The 21,950-nt window shown below is 42.5% G+C and overlaps 1 protein-coding gene and 1 long non-coding RNA gene across 2 annotated transcripts in view; one reads left to right on the top strand and one right to left on the bottom strand.

The window, feature by feature from the left end:
• The window catches only part of EIF4E3 (eukaryotic translation initiation factor 4E family member 3), a 115,011-nt gene that overhangs the window by 15,214 nt on the left and 77,847 nt on the right, over positions 1-21,950 (bottom strand). The window lies entirely within an intron of this gene.
• Positions 863-9,165, top strand: LOC133235676 (uncharacterized). Its single transcript, XR_009732623.1, has 2 exons — positions 863-4,032; positions 4,167-9,165. It is a non-coding gene; the product is annotated as an uncharacterized LOC133235676 (long non-coding RNA).

The following is a 21,950-nucleotide window of genomic DNA, read 5'->3' as shown; positions in this document are numbered from 1 at the left end:
TGGGGCTTGTTGCCTATATACCTCTCTGCACAGGGAAAATGTGTTTCAGTGTGGAGGCCCACAGCAGGCCATCAAGAACATGCTATTATTACCAGTATAATCACAGGTGACTTGGTTCTTTGTGCCCAGTTCCTTGGTTAAGCTGCTAAATACTAAGTCTCTCAAGGGTCCACGTCCCATTCATTCTCAGTTCCCTGTAGCACTAAAAAGATAAGCTATTGAATGACTATGGTCATGTATGGATATCTGCTACTTGTTTTACTAAAAATAGCATGTGACTTCATATTGCCAATATGGAAATTATGAGATGGAGGCACAGAATCAGTTATAAGGAACCACCGTGGCTGTATCTAAGACAAAGTGAGAAGTTTAGGTAAAATGGAATGCAACTCAAGTACAGTCACCTCTTGGAAACAGTAACAGACTTGATTTTTGGGGGACTCCAAAATCATTGCAGATGGTGACTGCAGCCATGAAATTAAAAGACACTTGCTCCTTGGAAGAAAAGCTATGACCAACCTAGATAGCATATTCAAAAGCAGAGACATTACTTTGCCAACAAAGGTCTGTCTAGTCAAAGCTGTGGTTTTTCCAGTAGTCATGTATGGATGTGAGAGTTGGACTATAAAGAAAGCTGGGCACCAAAGAATTGATGCTTTTGAACTGTGGTGTTGGAGAAGACTCTTCAGAGTCCCTTGGACTACAAGGAGATCCAACCAGTCCATCCTAAAGGAAATGAGTCCAGAATATTCATTGGAAGGACTGATGCTGAAGCTGAAACTCCAATACTTTGATGCCATCTGATGCAAAGAACTGACTCATTTGAAAAGACCCTGATGCTGGGAAAGATTGAAGGCAGGAGGAGAAGGGGACAACAGAGGATGAGATGATTGAATGGTATCACTGACTCAATGGACATGAGTTTGAGTAAGCTCCAGGAGTTGGTGATAGACAGGGAAGCCTGGCGTGCTGCAGTCCATGGCGTTGCAGAGTCAGACACAACTGAGTGACTGAACTGGACAACTGAACTCAAGTGCAGACATCGGGACTCAGGTTTTGGAGACAGCTCAGTTTGGTTTTAGAGCTTGCTTTGTCTCTGTTGTGGGATCTTGGGCCAGTTTCTTATCCTCTAGAATCTGTTTCCTCGTTGGTAAACTATGGTTTCTAGAATATGTCTCACAGGGCTTTCAGAGGCGTAACATTCCAGCACACGGGAAGCATTTCACCATGTGACAAGCAGTGTGTGTTTCAGAAGCAGCAGCCAAAGGAAAATGCCTGTGACCCCATATCCTGCTCAAGGTGATTTCCTGTTTGCCCTCCTACTTCACTGGTCCTCCTAGTCCATGAGGATTATATTTCAGGCGCTTATTTGTTTTTCAGATCTTCCTAGGTCTGGAAATGTCCGGCTTTTCATTTCTGTATGCTGTATTGCTTCCTGTTCTCTCTGAAAATGATTGTTTAAAAATATTTTTGTACCATCTTTTTACCTCCTTTACATCATGATGCTGACCCTAAGCATACTGTCCCAGGACACTCAATTCTCCATTTTTTAGTCCCCGTTTGCCAATCTTGGCAATTTTAAAAAGGTCCCCGATTCTATAGGAGAAAGTTCAACGGGACAATCGTAATCATCTTTCTATGGCACCTGGTGCTGAGTTGGTAGTCCAAGAATATTTGTGTCCTTCCTTCTCTTGGTGATGGTCAGTCAGTTGTTATATGGCCAGTCAATCGTTATTTACCAAGTATCCTCTAAGTACCAGGGACTGTGCCAGGCATGAGTACGTATGGTGAGCCAGACAGACATGTGTTTCCATCTTGGCCCTCTTCCAGTCTGCTCTGGAACATTTCTTTTCTGTAAATGGAAGGACGAATGAAGACTGGAACTTCACCAGCACTCATCTTTCCCTGCCATCTCCTTCTTTATTAAAGTTGCAACATGAAGAAGAAAAACAACCACCCTTCGTCCAAGAAGGTGCTCATAATTACCTGCACCAATCACTGGGAAGCGAATATGTTCACTGCTGTTTAATTACATTGGCCTTATTGTTTCATAAGAAAATAAAAAACAGTCTCAACAGGGAGACTGCACAGAGCAGAGGAAGCCAAACATAACTTATGTACCTTATTAAAAACAATTAGGGATTGTTTGATGAGGCAGACTTGACTCCAGATGGCTAGCCTCCATATAGTCATGGTTCTGGTTTCTTTTCACCTTCCCCCAGCCTCTTACCAATTTCTGCATCATCAGTTTCCTTAAAATATAAGGATGGGATTGTAAGGGATGCTGTTCCCCTGTTCACTCCTTTGCTCTTATTGATGGCAACTTAACGTTTGCTGGTTCTGGTCGTCTCTGTCACCATTTCCACCCCGGGGCTCAGGCTGTCAAGAGCGTGACTGAGACACACTTTATCAGTCTCTTCAGACCTCTGGGCTCACCCTCCTGGGTGAGACAGTTTGCCTGAGGGGACCTTAGGGACCAACTGTGTATCAGCTTGCTGCTTCATTTTAGGCATGAGTAGACCAGGAGGGATACAGAAGGCCAGTGTAATGTAACACTGGCTGCCTTCCCTACACCCACATCCTTCCTTCCCACCTCCTGCACTGCATTTCAATGACACCCACAAACTGGAGGTTCTCCCCACACATAAATGGGGTTCTGCACTGTGCCTCTGCTTACACTGTGTCTTCTGCCCAGATCGCCCTTCTACTTCTTAGCCCACTGTTACCTTCCAACTTTCAGCGAAGGCATCAATTCCCTCCTTGCATCCCATCCAGCCTCTACACCTGGGCTGTGCTGATGGCTCCTTGTGTTTTCTTAGATCATAACAATCTGTTCAAGGTTCTGTTTTCCTTAAGAAACCACAGGCTCCTTGAGGTCAAGGACTGAACTATATTTATCACCAGCTTCCCAGTACAAGACACAATTAAAGGCACACAGTTTGGGGGCTTTCTATCTGAATTATCTGCTAGAACCACAGGGTAGTTTCTTAATAATATGCCTCCCAGGGCCTTACCTCCTTGGGAGATGGTTTGGTGTGGGGCCCCACAATCTGTGGGCTTCCCTGGTGGCTCAGACAGTGAAGAATCTGCCTGCAATGCACAATCTGTATTTTTAGCAGCTCCCCAAATGCTGCTGGTGATGTCCAGCAAAGGTTGTGAACTATAACAGTTATAACTCCACAAGAGTTTGTGAAACTGTGCTCCTCCATGCTAGGAAACAAAAGAGATTTCTGGACTTTCTAGAATAGGTTTTTACTGGTCATTTCTGGCTGAGAAATCGAGACATATGAATGTATGGGGAGTAATTTATTTTCCCATTTGCTTGGTTATGCTCTAAAAATAGAGGGAAAGAAATAATAATGAGTACCAAACAGAAGATTTGTCAAACGTAAACATCCACTAACAGAGAACTTATTAAATGATTATGGTGTGCTCATACAGTGGAATCTGATATGGCCACTGAAAGGGCAACTCTTTAGCTGCAGACATGGACCAATACCCAACACATATTAAATGAAAAAAAGTAAGATACAAGCAAAACTTGTTGGCTGTTGACAGTTGAACTGTGTTCCCCTCAAAAACATGCTGAAGTCCTTATCCCCGGTACCTTGGATTGTGACCTTATTTACAGAAAATGAGGTCCTACTGGACTACAGTAGGTTCAAATCAAGACATTGGTTTTACAAGAAGAGAGAAATGTGGATACAGACATAGAAGGTCACGTGAAGATGGGAGCAAAGATTGGAGTGATGCAGCCACAGAGGCTAGTGGAGAGGCATGAACATGCTCCCTCAGAACCTTCAGAAAAACTTATTCTACCAGCAACTGGACTCCCAGCTTCTGGGCTGTGAGACAATAAATTTCTGTTGTTTCAAGCCACCCGGTCTGAAGTGATTTGTTATGACAGCCCTATGAAACTAATACAGTAGCCTATCATCCTGTGTAAATTATTAATATCTATCTTTTAATACAGAGACTCTTTCTGAAAGGACACCCAAGAAACTGAGAACAAACAGCCTCTGGGAAAGAGAGGTATGGCTGGCAGCAAGTGGAGTAACAGATTTCTTTTTCTGTGTGTGCTTTTACATGTTTTTTTGACTTGAACTACATTCACATGCTATTTATGTAATAACCAATGATTTTTTTTCTTTTTTTTTTTTTTACAGTTTGGGTCAGCTGCAGAAATAACCCAAGAAAGCTGCTTAACCTCTCAGAGCCTCAGACTTTACATTAAGAAAATGGGATAATAATATTATCTACAGTTGACCCTTGAACAGTGTGGGGGGTAGACGCATCAACCCATCCATGCAATTGAAAAACCACGTATAACTTTACAGTTGACCCTCTACATCTGTGGTTCCACACCTGGGGATTCAACCAACCTTGGATTGTACAGTGCTGTAGTATGTCTTTACTGAAAAAACCTGCATACAAATGGACACCCAGAGTTCAAACTTGTGTTGTTCAAGGGTCAAATGTACCTTATACTCTGTGCATGATATGCCTTGAACAACACCTGGCACAGAAAAGGTCTCAAGGAGTGATCACATTGGCTATTGTTCTCAGGGCCAGTATGTGATTTAAGTACTTCAACAATAGTTAAAATCCAAACAAAGACTCATCAGGGAACCCTGAGGGGACCAGACTAGACTATGAAGGCAGTAAATAATGCTTGCTAACCAAATATAGCAAGTATAGCTAACCGAGTATGGCAATGTGCTACACAGAGGAGACACTCCTCAGCAGGATTCCTCAACAGCAGCCCTGTCACATTTGGGACTGCATAATTCTGTGGCTGAGGGCTGTGCTGCACACAGTAGGATCTTCAGCAGCACTGTTGGGCTCCACCCACTAGGTGCCAGTAGAATGCCTCCCTCAGTTGTGATCATCATAAAAGTCTCCAGACACTGCCTAATGTCCCCTGATGTGCAAAACGGACTCCAGTTCAGAACCAATGGTCTGCAGATCAGTGGTTTCCAATGTGTGTCCCCCAGACCAGCAGCATTCATATCACCCAGGAGCCTGTTAGAAATGCAGGATTTCTGCCCCATCTCAGACTTACCGCATATGAATCTGTGTTTTCTGTTGTTGTTCAGTTCAGTCGCTCAGTCGTGTCCCACTCTTTGCAACCCCATGAATTGCAGCACGCCAGGCCTCCCTGTCCATCACCAACTCCCGGAGTTCACTCAGACTCACATCCATCGAGTCAGTGATGCCATCCAGCCGTCTCATCCTCTGTCGTCCCCTTCTCGTCCTGCCCCCAATCCCTCCCAGCATCAGAGTCTTTTCCAATGAGTCAACTCTTCGCATGAAGTGGCCAAAGTACTGGAGTTTCAGCTTCAGCATCAGTCCCTCCAAAGAACACCCAGGACTGATCTCCTTTAGAATGGACTGGTTGGATCTCCTTGCAGTGCAAGGGACTCTCAAGAGTCTTCTCCAACACCACAGTTCAAAAGCATCAATTCTTCGGCACTCAGCTTTCTTCACAGTCCAACTCTCACATCCATACATGACTACTGGAAAAGGCATAGCCTTGACTAGATGGACCTTTGTTGGTAAAGTAATATCTCTGCTTTTTAATATGCTATCTAGGTTGGTCATAACTTTCCTTCCAAGGAGTAAGCGTCTTTTAATTTCATGGCTGCAATCACCATCTGTTGTTGTTAGGTAATTTCCATTTCTTTTTAATGTAGAACAAGTCACTCAAAAATTTTTTTCAATTAATGTTGACTTTTTAAAACTTTTTATTTTGTATTGGGGTATAGCCGATTAACAATGTTGTCATAGTTTCAAGTGAACAGCAAAGGGACTTAGCCATACACATACAGGTATCCATTCTCCTCCGAACTCCCCTCCCATCCAGGCTGCCACATAACACTGAGCAGAGTTCCATGTGATATACAGTAGGTCCCTGTTGGTTTTCTCTTTTAAATACAGCAGTGTGTACATGGCCATCCCAAACTCCCTAACTACCCCTTCTCCACAGGCAATTACTACGTTCATTCTCCATCAGTCTCTGTTTTTTAAGTAATGAACCTGTGTTTTAACAAGATTCCCACCCACACCATTCTTATGCACATTAAAATTTGATCAGTGTCAATCCACATCAGTGGCTCTCCCCTCCTAAACACAGAAAACCCTGCTCCTTTATTTAAAAGCACCGGTTATTGACTCCGACCAAATCCACTGCATCGACTCCATAGGAGAAAGGGCTGGGAATGGATATTTTAAAGTGATTCTTAGGATCAAAAAGGTTGAAGAAACTCTACAGTGTTTCTGCTGCTGCTGCTAAGTTGCTTCACTCGTGTCCGACTCTGTGCGACCCCATAGACGGCAGCCCACCAGGCTCCCCCATCCCTGGGATTCTCCAGGCAAGAACACCGGAGTGGGTTGCCATTTCCTTCTCTAATGCATGAAAGTGAAAAGTGAAAGTGAAGTCGCTCAGTCATGTCTGACCCTCAGCGACCCCATGGACTGCAGCCCACCAGGCTCCTCCGTCCATGGGATTTTCCAGGCAGAAGTACTGGAGTGGGGTGCCATTACTTTCCAGAACTTCCTGGGAAGAAAGTGTCTTGGATCAAGAACTTGTTCTCTGGATATTCAACAAATCCTCACCAAGCAATGGCCAAGGGACAAGCCTTTTTAAGAGACATGTCTCTGTACCATCATAAAGCCTACAGCCCAACTGCATGCTAAATGACAGAGAAGCAGAATCTAGCTGACACTGTTCAAACTCCTGGATCCAGCTGTGTCAGAACCCTTTGACTTCCTTGTCCCAGAAGCAAATAAGGTACTTTTTGTTTAAGCCAACTGAAGTTTGATTTTTAATAATTTGCCTTGGAGACAGTCTCAACTAACACACCATCCTTTGAGGTCACAAGACTAATTTCCCTTCCTATGACCACGTTTAAGGAAGCAACTTTCTAATCCATAATATTGCTCTCCATGAAGCTCTGTCCATAGGGAGACAGTACAGAGCTCAGTGAGCATGAGAATGTGACAGTTTCTGTAGAGGCAGAGAGCATCATCAACAAATTACATTCTGGCTTTATATCCATCTCTTGCGAGTTTGGTTACTATGAGTCAGTGTTCAGATTTTAACACATCTGGGTATACTTAGCAAAATGAATATTTCAACCAGTCCTTGGAATGAAGTGATGCCACATCCATACTCCACTGTGTTCTGGCAGGACTTCTTTAAATAGCAAAAAGTGTTTAAACCCAGTTAGTCTATAGATCTCCTCCCAATAGAAAAGTGGATCTTTCTTTTGTTTTCCTTATTTATAACTTTACTTACAACATGTTTATCTCTTTTTGCTCCTTTTCCTTCATCTTTCATCTTCTAAACAATATCCACAGTTAGTGATTTTTTTTTTCATGGTCCCTTCCACAGGCCAGTATTTATTTTTAAGATTTTGTTTTAGGTGTCTCCCATGGGTCCCAAGTGCTCACACAAACTGATGCTTGGAGCTCCTTTATCTACAGTAATGTAAATCCCTATATAATGTAATTGGCAAATGAGCTCTGGTCTACGACCTGGTTGTCAGACATGAGTGGAAGGTCTTCCCTTGTGTGTGGAGTACCAGGAGGGGAGGGAAGGTCAAACAATCCTGTTTGGTGATAAAGAGAGATGTGTGGTGAGCGCCCACAGCAGAGTTCTCCTGACCTGATCTTTCTAAATAGGCTAATGAAATGGATGCCAGCTAGCTGGAAGATTTTTGCAACTGCCATTACTGGAAATCCTTGTAAGCCAGAGAACACAGATTGTATAAGCTGAAGTAGTCTATCTCCATCAAAAGCTACCAGACATGAAGTAGGACCAGCAAGGAGTGGGGTCTTTGCCAAGGACTCCCAGAAGTCCTGTCCCACACTCTGGTGTGAACTTGGCTAAATCCTTTCATCTCACTGTACCCCTGCTTCCTCACCTATAAAGTGGTTAACAGTATTCACTTCACAGGTTAATATATAAAATACAATTGGCCCATGGTTAGCATCTCTGGATATTTGCTATTATTATTGGTACTAAAAGTTATGTATCAGCTTTTTTTCCTCCTTACTATGCAAAGTTGGGATTCCAAAGTGAACAGCTGCACGGCATTATCATCTTTCTACACATTCACACATAGCAATCTTAATGATACATCACAATGAATAATTTGGCGTTATTTAGCTCTCTGTACACTAAACCATGGACTGCATCAAACCCAACTCAAATAGCGATCTCGCTCTTCAAATTTCAGCGGTGAAGCCATTCATAAATAAAAAAACGGCTTCTTGTTTTGTATGAATCAATTCACAAGATAAATATTTAAATAAAATGTGGCTTCAATTGTGCTCTCTGATGGTAATTGCTGGCTCACACTCTGTTTCTATATCAATGTGGTTTCTTTTATTTTTTACCCCACACTGACTAATGAACAGAGCTGTCAGAAGCCCATTGCTCATGATCTACCAAGCAATATATTAGCAGTTTCACATAAGTATAAAAACCATATTCACTGCAGTGAGGGAAATACACAAGTAACACACAATAATTCCAAATACTCAGTGGCTATGAAGAGACAAAGGATCCTGGGTGATAAATGTAATTAACCAAGTAACTGACACTCTCTTAACATAGGAATCAGCCCTGCATCATCAAAGCTGTCAATAAAAAATATATACTGCAAAAAACAAAACTCTTTGTGCATAAAACATGCTCTATTTGGAAGAGCCCATAAAATCCTGTACCTGAGGTTGCAAGGGGTAAGAAAAAGCTTATTTATATAATTTGGGGATATTTACAATCCCTACATTGTACAAAATCACATACTCTTGAATTTACATCCCACTCAAAGCAGGAAGAATTCAGAATTTTTTACCTTTAAGACTAAAAATCTTTTAAATGTCATTTCATTCATATCCTTACTATATCCATGGACGGTTCTGTTCCAATTTTACAGTTTATTCACTCCATGAAAACGTTATCGAGTCATTACCATGTGCCTGGCACTGCTGGGGAAAACAGATTCCAGGAAGAAAACTTCCAGGCTCTGACAGTCATCAAAAGAACCAGAAGGAAGAGGTCATTGTCTCTCAAACTGCCATGCTCCCTAGAAGCACTGTAAACTCACAAGCCGAAATTCTCTAAGATAAATATTTAAATAAAAAGTGTTTTTAATCGTACTCTTTGATGATAATTATGAGCTCACCGCCCCCCCCCCCCCCGTAATTGTATCAGCATATCTTTATCTCCTTGCCTCAGGCTGATTAGTAAACTTAAGATTTAGAAGATAAAGAATTGTGAATGCTTGTGACAAAAAGAGGAGATAACAACTATTCCAAATCATCAATTCTCCCTATTTCTTAACCTTGCCAATACCTTCTCTATCAGCTCTCAGCCATGTGGAGAGAAAGAGAGACTGTACTCAGAAGTTGCAAGGCCTCTCAAATTACACCCATGATGCTGGCATGCAAAAGTTGGGATTCAAAGCTAATGTCCGCTGTGAGGTGGGTCTCCCCATAATTGTCTGACATCCCTATCTGCATTCTTCTGAAGAGGAAGCAGCCAAGCCTTGTAGCTAGTTCTGTCTAATCCACTCACACTGCTGCTGCTGCTGCTGCTAAGTCGCTTCAGTCGTGTCCGACTCTGTGCGACCCCATAGATGGCAGCCCACCAGGCTCCCCCGTCCCTGGGATTCTCCAGGCAAGAACACTGGAGTGGGTTGCCATTTCCAACCCTAAGCAAATCAATGGCACCCTTTCTAGGGCTTGGAAAATCAAGGGTACAAGAAAAATAATGCTGTGTAGCTCAGGAAAGAAGTTAGCTGTGGGCTCCTTTGGCTTCTTTTTTTCTCTGACCCTTCTTCTTATGTGGTAGATTAGAATATCGTTCAGAAATACCCATTTCCTACCCCTGTCATGGATAGAGTGAGGACCTCCTGACTTCAGGCTTGGCCATGTGACTTGCTCTAGCCAAAGGGATGTTAATAGGTATCACACGAACAAAGGCTTAGAAGCATTGGTGAGGCTGGGCATGTTCCCTTGTGCTCTGGTACTTCCCAAGCTAGTAGCCCAAAGGATCCCAGCAGTAGTAGGGCACCCACCCAGCCAGCTCCAATCTTGGTCACCTAACCCCGATCTATCATGCGGACATGGGAGCTAAACAGATGCCCTTCTTTAAATGCCACCAACATTTTGTTACTACTTGTTATTTGGCAATAGCTAACGACACAACTGGTCTCTGACAGTACTCATCCTGCATTCCCAGCTCATGCCCAATGGGAAGATGCAGCCCTCCCTCCCTTCAACACCTTTAAACTTTGAAATGCAACAGGAAAGGTTTGTTAATCAGATAAAGAGAAATCTCAGAATCCAAATTCTTGATTTCATGCAGGACTTGATCATTTCCCTCCATTGCTTGTAGCTACCACATTTGCTTCCTTCACTCTCATATACATCCCGAATCGCTTCTCCTACACCTCTGGGGCAGCTTCTTCCCCCTGCCTCTCCACAACCTTCTTCCCATCCACTCCATAAATTATCTGTCAGATGCTACAAAGGCAGAAGGGAAAGAAGAGTATGATAATGTCATCAAGGATACGTGAAAAGATCACCTCAAGACAAAAAAAAAAAGATCAATGATGACAAATACTGCCACATGGCTCGGCAAACAAGGACCACCTGATCCAACCCCATGGCTCAAGCATGCCCTCACCTGCCAACAACTGTCAAGCACATCCTGTAGTCACAACCTTTCCTCAGAGCTCTACACAAATACTTGCAACTGCCCATTGGCTATCTTCATCTGGATATTCTGTAGGTAATGCGTGCAAATTCCCCAAACTTGATACATTACATGCCATCTGGATGATCCCCTTTCATGGGCCCTGTTTCTTGACAGATACATGCAAAAGATGCTAATGGTGTCCAGTTCATTTTTGGGGGGCCTTACCTGGTGTGGCACACCTGAAGCCCACTCTTCCCCATGAGCCAGAGTACCAGAAATTAAGTCCCCCAAGGCACAGCCGTCACCTCCCTGGATCACACAGAGACACGTGTTCCACCCAAGGAAGCTCCAGTTACTACAATGGCAACACCCTTGATAACTGGCTGATGTCCCTAACCTGACTCACTTCCCTACTACCTTGCCAGTGGTTCCTAGTATCATCTCCCAGATAAACTACTTGTATAGGAATCCTCATATCAGGACCTGTTTATGGGGATAGCCAAACTGAGACAAAATGACTACTGATCCTAAGCTAGATTTTAGACCCTCTCTTATACATGTCTAACTGACCTTCTCCCCCCATTCCCAAATACACCAAATACAATCTTATTCATTCACTCAAAATTACCACCAAGAACCTAAAGCTCCAGGGGCTTGGGATGCAGCTGTGAACAAGTCAGTCAGGGCCCAGCCTTCAAGAGCTTTAACTCTAATGGGAAAGAGAGACAAATAAAGCAACATATCATCACCTGCAGAGATGAGTTTTATGAAAGAAATAAAGGCGGATGACAAGATAAAGAAATTGAGAAAGGCCATACTCAGTAAAGTGGGCACAGAAGGAAGTAATGTGGCAGCTGGAATGCGGAGAATAAACCAAATACAGGAAGATTTGGGGGATGGAAGAAGGTACTGTCGGCAGAGGGAACAGCACAGGCAGTGACCTGGCGAAGGGAGAGAGCTTGCAGGTCCAAGAACAGGGAAGGAGGTCAGAGGAGAGAAAGGACAGGGATCAACAAGAGTGTGTACAATAAAGGAGGAGAGGTGGGAAAGGAAGGCCTTCTGTGTGATGATTAGGACTTTAGTTTTATTCTAACAGCCACTGAAAGGATTTCAGTGAGGGTGTAACATGTTATGTTTAGATTTTAAAAAAATTCCCTGCTGTATGAGGATTATTTTGGAAGCTGCAAGCACTGAAGAACAGAGGTTCTTGTAACCTGACCCATCTTCCCTCAGGGTTCATCCTGAGACCCATCATCATAGCTTGCCCATAATACTTTCAGGGTCTTCAACTGTCCCTGTGAAAGTGTGCAAGCGGCAGACAAGTACAAAAAATATGATCTACACCCTTGAAGAGCTCATAAGCAAAAATTCAGTAATAATGATAGCACAGGGCCTTGATGGTGGAGCATGCCATTGGTGCAGCTGAGAGACTGGGAACTCAGACCTAGAGAGGGCTAGGAAGAAATGTGTAGGCTGAGGCCAGAGTGGGGGAATAGGAATTAACCAGATATAGAAGTTCATGTGCAAAGGCTAAGGAGGAAAGAGCACGCTATGTGCAGGGAACTGAAACGCTGAGTCTGGTCCAGCTATGGAGTACGAGAATGCAGGCGGTGAGACACAAGGCGCAGGTTCTCAACGTCTGGTGAATGAATGAGTGGGTGGGTCAGAAACATAAGCCAAAGTGAAGAAAATTCTAATCTAACATCTCAGTCCTTCAATATTGCCATTCAAGAATTTACACTCTACCACAGACGACAACTCGACAAATGAGTTAAACTCAACTCAGGAAACATTTATTGAGTACTTACTACAGGCCAAACACATGACAATTAAGCAATTGCAATAGATTTCTAGGGCTGGCTCCTGACCTGAAGAAATTCACAAATGCAGGTGACATTTGCATGACCACCCGACTGTGCTTTGACACTTATTAATAAATGACTTGTCAAAAGCGAACCATTCCATCAACTTCAGCAAGGGTGCCAAGACCATTCAGTGGAGAAAAAACTGTTTCTTCAACAAACGGATTGAGAAAACTGATATCACATGTAAAGGGATGAAGCTGGTTCCTTATCTTACACTATTCATAAAAATTAAACCCAAACAGATTAAAGACCTAACTATAAGACCTAAAACTACAGAATTTCTAGAAGAAAACATAGGGGAAAATCTTCATGACACTGGACTTGGCAATGATTTCTTGGGTATTATACCAAAAACACAGGTAACAAAAGCAAAAATAGGGATTGCATCAAACTTAAAAACTTTTGTGCATCAAAGAATACAGTCAACAGAGTGAAAAGCAACCTACAGAATGGGAAAAATATTTTCCCATTAAAAAATATTTGGGTTAATATACAGAATAAGGGATTAACATCCAGAATATTAAGAGAACTTCTAAAACTTAACAATAAAAAAATCAGATAATTCAATTAAAAAATGGGCAAAGAACCCATCTTTTCTCCAAAGATGACATACAAACGGCCAACATGCATTGAAAAGATGCTCAGTTATCAGTAATCAGAGACATGCCCACCAATCAATGAATAAACAAACTGATACCTACACACACACACACACACAATGGAATACTATTCAGTCTTTAAAAGGAAGGAATTCTGGCACACGCTACAACATGGGTGATGAACCTTAAGGACATCATTCTAAATGAAATATGCCAGTAACAAAAATAGTGCATGATTCCACTTACATGCAGTATCTAAAAGAGTCAAATTCCTAGAAACAGCAAGTACAGTGGTGGTTACCGAGGACTGGGGAAAGGAGAAAAATGGTACAGAGTTTCAGATTTACAAGATGATAAAGTTTTGGAGATCTGTTTCAGAACAATGTGAATATACTTAACACTTGAATTATTTACTTAAACACAATTAGGTAATTTTGTGTTTTTTTTCTTAACCACATTTTAACCCAAACTGGTTAAGACAGCAATTTTTATGTTTTTTATAAAGAAAACATTAAAACATTTGTTCAGCGCACACTCAAAAAACAGTGAGTTATAAACGAAGTGGATTTGTAAGGGTTACGCACAGAGATCTGCTTTCTAAACACAGTCTCAATTTCTCTTAAGTAAATATATATGCTTATATATCTTAAAGTATGTGCCTGATCTTTAGCTTTGGTCAACAGAAAGAGGGAGATCCTATAAGTAACAAGGTCTCACTGTACACCAAAGGGAATAATATTCAATATCCTATAATAAACCATAATGGAAAAGAAGATGAAAAAGAATGTATATACATGTATCATTGAATCACTCTGCTGCATAGAAGTTAACGTTGTAACTCAACTATACTTCAATAATTTTTTTAAAAAAAGAGGGAGATCCTACACCCTACAATGAATTTCTACTTTACACTGCAAATTCAACTTATTCTCTACAATGATGCTATCCAATATTTTTATACTCAATACTTTCAGTATATGGTAGCCACAAGCTACATGTGGTTATGGACCTCCTGAAATGTGACTAGGCTGAATTGAGATGGTTTTGTAAGTGTTAAAGACATACACAATTTCAAAGACTTAGTATAAAAAAGAAGACAACACATCTCATTAGCTTTTTAAATACTAACTTCATGCTGAAATTAGAGAAGGCAATGGCACCCCACTCCAGTACTCTTGCCTGGAGAATCCCATGGACAGAGGAGCCTGGTAGGCTGCAGTCCATGGGGTCGCTAAGAGGTGGACACGACTCAGCGACTTCACTTTCACTTTTCACTTTCATGCATTGGAGAAGGAAATGGCAACCCACTCCAGTGTTCTTGCCTGGAGAATCCCAGGGACAGGAGAGCCTGGTGGGCTGCCGTCCATGGGGTCGCAGAGAGTCGGACATGACTGAAGCGACTTAGCAGCAGCAGCACGCTGAAATAATATGCAGAGCATGCTAGAATAAAAGATCTTATAAAAATTAATTTCACCTAAAGAGGAAGCAGGTACTTTTTACATTTTAAAATGTGGCTATTAGGAAATTTAACATCATCTATATGGCTCATATTTCTGGTTTCTATTATATAGGCAGTTCTACTACTTATATTGTTATATATACAGCATATATATACTTACATACAAAAATATACAGTATATATTATACATGTATTACTAATTTGTATATAGCTTACACAAAATAAGTTATGCTTATTTTGAAAATATGAATTCCTTCCAACATGATTGATACACTGAGAAGTGATCTGAGCATAATACAAATACTGTCTCTACTTAACATCTGTAAGGAATACAAGGTGAATCCAGAAAACTGTACCAGCTGAACTGAGCGGCGTGGGAATACACAAGATGCTCACACAGGCACAGCGTTCAACATCAACCAGCTACTCCAGTCCACCATGTGGATGATGCACCACATGCATTCACATCTGGCACTACAAACTTCCATCCAATTTTAGAATATCTGCCTGCCACCACTTACCGTAACTCACAGGGAGCCACCTACTGCTTGTGGACACCACCTCCTCAAGCAAACTCCAGGTCTTTTCCAAGGTAAAACGCAGTATATAGCATAGTACTTACATAATCTTAATCAGTGAACATATGCGAAACTGGGCTGTTTTTACTACGTTCTTTTTTTTTTAATGTGTCATTGACAACGTTCTGTGTTACGTCCCTCACCCCACTTTCTCCATAAGTCCCTCCACTTTTATTGTGAGATTTTGCATTTTACAGTGTGCTTTAGTCACACCTATGGCTGTATCTCTACTGGACGGGGTTGTGCTACAGAACCTTGGTTCCCAAAACAAGCACTAGCCTCTCAGTCCTGCTCTTCAGACACCTGCTTAACAGGATGTTTGATATTCTAAAGTACTAAAGGGTCAAATGCCACATAAACTATACGAACATGGTTAATGGTCACTTTGATTTAATAACATAACTGCTAACATCACTATAAACATGTAAACCACCATGGTGCTTTTATGAATGGTGCTGGGGGAGTGAAACAGATAAGAAATCTTGCTGCCTTGAAGAAAATATTTGATGGATGAGATGGACAGTATGACTACATGGAGGACTCCTCCTTAAAATCTCAGGGGCCGCTATTACCATGACATCGCTGGAAAAGTGCCAGTGGCAGGGATTCCTGCTTCTGAGAGATGACGCTTTATTTTTTTTCTTGAGCCCAGCTTTATCCCGGCACTGTCAGAACGGACCCTGGGGGCTTGACTGGAAAACCAGCATAGAATATGGACTCACTTAAACATAGACACTTCCTTAAAAGCTTTCGGTTCGATGTGAATGTAAGTCATTTTGATTACTCAATTTCTGTATTTATTAGGAATGATAAACCAAAGTACTTGAAAATAATTTCAGTGGTGATGAACTGTGGCGCTCGATCGATGGGGGACACGGCAGTCAATTACCCTTTCACTTTATTTTGGTCCTCAGCAATCAGTTGGGATCAATACTCTCAATCTCCATTGATAGCATAGTGCAAATCACAAATAATTTTTTTAAGTGGGCTGTCACAGTGTGTGCAGTCAAGTCCAACAGGTCCTGGGCTGCCCCAGCACTGCCGCACGGGAGACCATCATCAGGTATGCACTGCGGCCAGTCCCACTGTGTCAGCAGGAGCAGCTGCTAAAGGCTGGTCCAGCCTGAGTGGACCCAAAGCATCACAACCGTGTCTCAAGACAGCCCACTCTGTCTTCTTCAAAATGTAGCTGCCTGAAATAAGCTCAAGACTGAAATCTGGTAAAATCAGTGAAATGAGCAAAAAGAATTACCTGGAAGGTAAATCATGCAACACTCAACAAGGATAAAGAAGGGAAGAACTATAATGCAGTAAGGACACCTATATACATATGAAATGTGCTTTCCTAAAATTGAAGTGGTGGGAAGGGGGCTTTCATGAAGGCACAGCCCCTACCTGTCTAACCTGGGGAGGCAGAAAGAGGCCTGAATTAGAAGTGCGATTCTGTTTGGCCACTAGGAAGCTGGTTGACCTAGGGTAAAACGCAACCACTTGACAAAATTAACCGGCTGGATTAGGTTGCTTCCCAAACCATGTCCCTGGGGTACTCTGCACCTCAGGGAAAAGGGGGAAAAGAGCTGAGGCGAGCAGGAAGCAAAGGGTTGAGAGGAAGACCAAGAAGCTCCTCACTCTCCACTCTGCCTGTTTACTTCTGTTTGTGCATTTGGCTCGACGTCAGAGTCTATTTGAAGGAACTGCCTAATTAGCGTGTGAGAGCCTGAGCCCTGGAGCCGGCCCGCCTGGGTGTGTTTTCCAGCTCCCACTTTCTTGCTGGGTGCCTGAGCCTCTCTGGGCTTCAGTTTCCACAAATAAGATTCAAAACAGTACCTACCCTCATGGACTGGTTAGCAAGCCTAAATACATTAATATCTGTAGCACACTCAGAATGGTGCCTGGCATGTGGCAAACTTCATACATGGGTTGAAGTAAAAAAGGTTCCACGCTGCCTTTAAATTTTTTTTCAACTATAGCCCTAAACTAGAGGTCTCCAGATCTTCTGACCATACATCCTTATCAGAAAAGAAATTCTAAACATGTAATCCCCATATTCATATGCCTGTATACATATATGGACTGTTGTTCTAATGTATTTTAAGGTGAGCAGACAACTCTGGGATGGACATAAAGTGTGGATATAAACAGGGAGTGAAGTTAGATCTATTCCTTTGATTCTCCTCCAATGTCCCGAGCTCAGGGTGCTCAGCACCCAAAGCTTGTCTCAATCACCAGTGAAAGCAGCTGGACAAGCCTGGACGATCATAAATAGAAGGCTTTTGAAAAGTCATGGCAAAGGGACCATTCATTGTTAGGGTTCATTTTCATTCAAGATGAGATCCTCTGAGTGTTCTCAAGCATGAAAAGAGCATCTACTGTGTGCCTCAGTGACAGGAAAAAAAATACAAGATGGTCCTAAACACAACTGAGAAGCTAAGACAAAACTTGGCCACAAGACTCACACTCAACGATCCATGACAAAGGATCTGTGCTGAAGTGCGAGTAACACCGGGGAAAGACAGACTCTCATGAAGATGGGCACAGTCTTCTTCTACATTAGCGCTCTAAGACTCATAGCCAAAGCTTGCCCTTCTTTCCTCGCCTGCTACCACTTGGGGGTATTTCAGGTCTTCCCAGCCTGTGTCCAAGGGCATTTCCTACAAGATCATGATCAGTCATCATTACAGAGCTACCCAGTGTGCCATGGGATTCCCATATTTGGACTTTGTCAGCAACATGTTCACCAACCAACCCCATCTGCCAGCTTGGGGAGCACAAACTGTCCAGACTTCATCTGAGAATAGACACACCCTCTGAGGAGGCTGCCACAGTCCCAGAGGAGGCAAGAAACCATCAAGCAATTATTGAGAAACAACACAGAGACATGAAAGATGTCATCTGTATCACAATAAATTTCTAAGTCACTCTCCTCTATAGATACTCTTAAGAGCTAATGTTTCAGGAAGTAGCTCCCAGAAGTGAGCATTTTCATGTTATTTGTCATAGCAGTGTTCTGGGCTGTCTGCTCAGCTCATGGCAACCTTCCTATCTGCCCACCTCCTACACTGTAACCATGGACAGCCATGTAGGTTTGACAGCAAAGCTTCTCAAAGCTCAGCATGCATACAGTCACCTGGGAATCTTGCAAACATGGAGATTCAGCAGGTCTGAGGTAGTCTCGGAGTCCACATTTCTAATGAGGCATTGTAATGATACCAGTAATGGTGTTTGTGTGGCTGATCTGGGGACGATACTTTGAGTGATAGGTTGTATGTAACCCCACTCCCTGGCCATAGCTGATTGGACCTGGAGTAAACACCTGGCCAAACTAAGCCAATCCATTTCCCTCCCAGTTAACCTTGGGATAGAGAGATTTTCTTCCTTCTGAGATGACCTCTCAAAGGTAGAGTGATCTAATAACTCAGAAACTGTGGGAAAGGCATTTTCTACTATGTGGATAGGGAAAAATGGAAGACCAGGAAGCACAGAAAAACTGACCAAATATGCAAGATGAGGTATACAGACTGCCTAGGTCATGCAGCTTTTAATTCCTGGGTCCAGGTTCTACTGAAAGCTCTAGGAGTGCCTTGGCTTGGATTCCACAAGACACCCAGTCATCATTACAACAATTTTCTCTCTTCCACTCAAGCTTGTTTTAAGTTGTTTTCTGTTCAGTTCAGTCGCTCAGTTGTGTCTGACTCTTTGCGACCCCATGAATCGCAGCACGCCAGGCCTCCCTGTCCATCACCATCTCTCGGAGTTCACTCAAACTCACGTCCATCGAGTCAGTGATGCCATCCAGCCATCTCATCCTCTGTCGTCCCCTTCTCCTCCTGCCCCCAATCTCTCCCAGCATCAGAGTCTTTTCCAATGAGTCAACTCTTTGCATGAGGTGGCCAAAGTACTGGAGTTTCAGCTTTACCATCATTCCTTCCAAAGAAATCCCAGGGCTGATCTCCTTCAGAATGGACTGGTTGGATCTCCTTGCAGCCCAAGGGACTCTCAAGAGTCTTCTCCAACACCACAGTTCAAAAGTATCAATTCTTCGGCACTCAGCTTTCTTCACAGTCCAACTCTCACATCCATACATGACCATTGGAAAAACCAGAGCCTTGACTAGATGGACATTTGTTGGCAAAGTAATGCCTCTGCTTTTCAATATGCTATCTAGGTTGGTCATAACTTTCCTTCCAAGAAGTAAGCGTCTTTTACTTGCAACCAAAGAATCCTACTACACAGTATTAGAAACTGAGAGCATACTACCAAGGGCAAGCACTAGTCATCTTAATCTAAGACGTTACCAAAAGGATATAAGAGGTGCTTATAAGACAAGTGATGTTTGAATGAATGAACATAATGCCCCAGGCATGGTGTTCTCTACAACTTTCCTGTGCCCAGATTTGGAGAAACCCTTTTACTTCCTGTCTCACTGTCAATCCTAGAAATCCAACTGTGAATGCAGCACACTGTCAATTTTTCTGTTTATGCCATCTATTCCCTCTGCATTCTGATTTCATTCTTCGTATCTGGCAAGGGAAAAAGGGACTCAGGGAAGGTGTATTTCCCCTTTAAATACCATGAAAGTTATGAATATATCTTTCCCAAACTGCCAAAATAATTGTTTCATTTACAGAACTGAAATTCTCTAGGGAGCGTCCCAGTGATGTTCTAAATTGCTAACATCAGATATGCAGAAAACAAATATGGAGTGATCCATATGCTCCTGATCCTGGATTTAGCATCTCAGCTCAACAAAAACTTGCATTTCAATCACTTTCAGTCAGTTTTGGGTTATGAGTATATGCAGGGTTAGGGCTGGAACAAAGCCACCAGCCTGGAACCTTCTGCAGAGAAGGACTCTCTGTCTGCACAGCCTGAGGCTCCTGCACAAGTCACCATTTAGAGCATTCCCTTTAAATTAACACTTACAGGCTGCACATCCCCAGGCAAAGGGGAAATCAGAAAAGGTACTGGCTATGTGACTACAGAATGAGAAGTTGCCAAATTTCTTCCTCTTCTTTTTTATTACTACTCAAAAAGTCCTATTGCTTGGGGGGTTGGGGCATAGACAGGCATTTCCCACTTCTTTGGGCCCCATTATGAAAAGAGCGTGTAACAAGACATAGGAGATCAAGAGTTTGGGATGATGACAATGTAATGATGATGGTGATGAGTTAACACTTATAGACCTAGGTAGTCTCTCAGAACATTACATATGCTAACCCACTTAATCTTTAAAATAACCCTGTGAGTACCATATCATTCTATTCCCATCTGATAGATGAAGAAGCCAAGGCTCTGAAAACTGGAGTAATATACTAATTAGGTATAGTGGAATAGCTGTTGCTTTTCCCTGTCAGCAGACATTCTTCCCCTTCTGCTCACAGTTCTCAGTTTCCCTCTGGAGAACCACTCTGCTCTTCTGCACAATGATTTAGTGAGACAAAGGACCTACCTTAAATTCTAGAACCAAAAGATCCTATCTGTTCAGTCATTGCTGGACTATATATGAGATACACAAGAGCAGGCACTGGTTTTTTTTCCATCTCAAATTCTAGCCCAGCACCCAACTTAGGTGCTCAACAAATAGTCAAAGGACAAACAAATATATCATATGATGTAGAATATATTAATATGATGTTTTCTACAACAGCTGTGTGGTTAGGAAGTGTCCTCAGTCCTCTAGACCAGTCATGCTCCCCAGACACGTGAATGGAATTACACATGAACAGAAGTTTTTGGAGCCGATTCACCCTGATTCTGTTGCCTTAGAGGGGCTATCACCTCGCTCCTGGACCTCACTCTGTGCTTTTCAGGTTCAGCTTTTCCTTCAGTTCCCTGAGATTACCCTTGACCCGCAAATTCCCTTTTTGTTTAACTGCACCAGAGTTGGTTTGTATTGCCCACCAAATCACCCTGCATTCTAACTGTATGTCTGTACTGTTCATGATATGGCTAGACCCAGAAAGTTTAATTAGAGGGACCTGGAGCAGTGCTGAAAGCTTAGGACCTAAAATAGGGATAAGAACATTAAGGCTTAAGGAGGTTAAACAACTTGCCCAAGATCATAAACACAAGGAATGGCACAGTTAGGACTGAAAATTATGTCTTCCTGAGGCCAAAGAACTGCTCTAACCATTGTACCATATAGTCTCTAGTGGACGGGGGGCCTAGCTCACCGATAGGGCTGAAAAATGCAGTTGCTGGAACTTGTGCAAAAGGAAATAGGAAAACTGAATGGAAGCTGAGTTCTATGTGGGTTAAACAAGTCAAGAGATGGAGACAACCACCAAGTAAGTTTCTATTGTTTTTCACTAAGTCGTGTCCAGCTCTTTGCGACTCTGTCCTCCACTATTTCCTGGAGTTTGGTCAGATTCATGTTCATTGAGTTGGTGATGTTATCTAACAATCTCATCATTGGTTGCCCCCTTTTTCTCCTGCCCTCAATTTTTTCTATAATCAAGGTCTTTTCCAATGAGTCAGCTCTTCCCATCATGTGGCCAAAGGATTGGAGCTTCAATAACAGTCCTACCAGTGAATATTCAGGGTTGGTTTCCTTAAGCATTGACTGGTTTCATCTCCTTGTAGTCCAAAGGACTCTATAGAGTCTCTCTAGCATCACAATTTGAAAGCTTCAATTCTTTAGTACTCAGCCGTCTTTATGATCCAACTCTCACATCCATACACAACTACTGGAAAATCCATAGCTTTGACTACATAGACCTTTGTCAGCAAAATGCCGTCTCT

Source organism: Bos javanicus, chromosome 22 (assembly GCF_032452875.1).
Source record: "Bos javanicus breed banteng chromosome 22, ARS-OSU_banteng_1.0, whole genome shotgun sequence".
NCBI classification, from domain to species: domain Eukaryota; kingdom Metazoa; phylum Chordata; class Mammalia; order Artiodactyla; family Bovidae; genus Bos; species Bos javanicus.
Note: the sequence above shows the minus strand (reverse complement) of the source record. Positions and strands in the feature narration are given on the sequence as shown.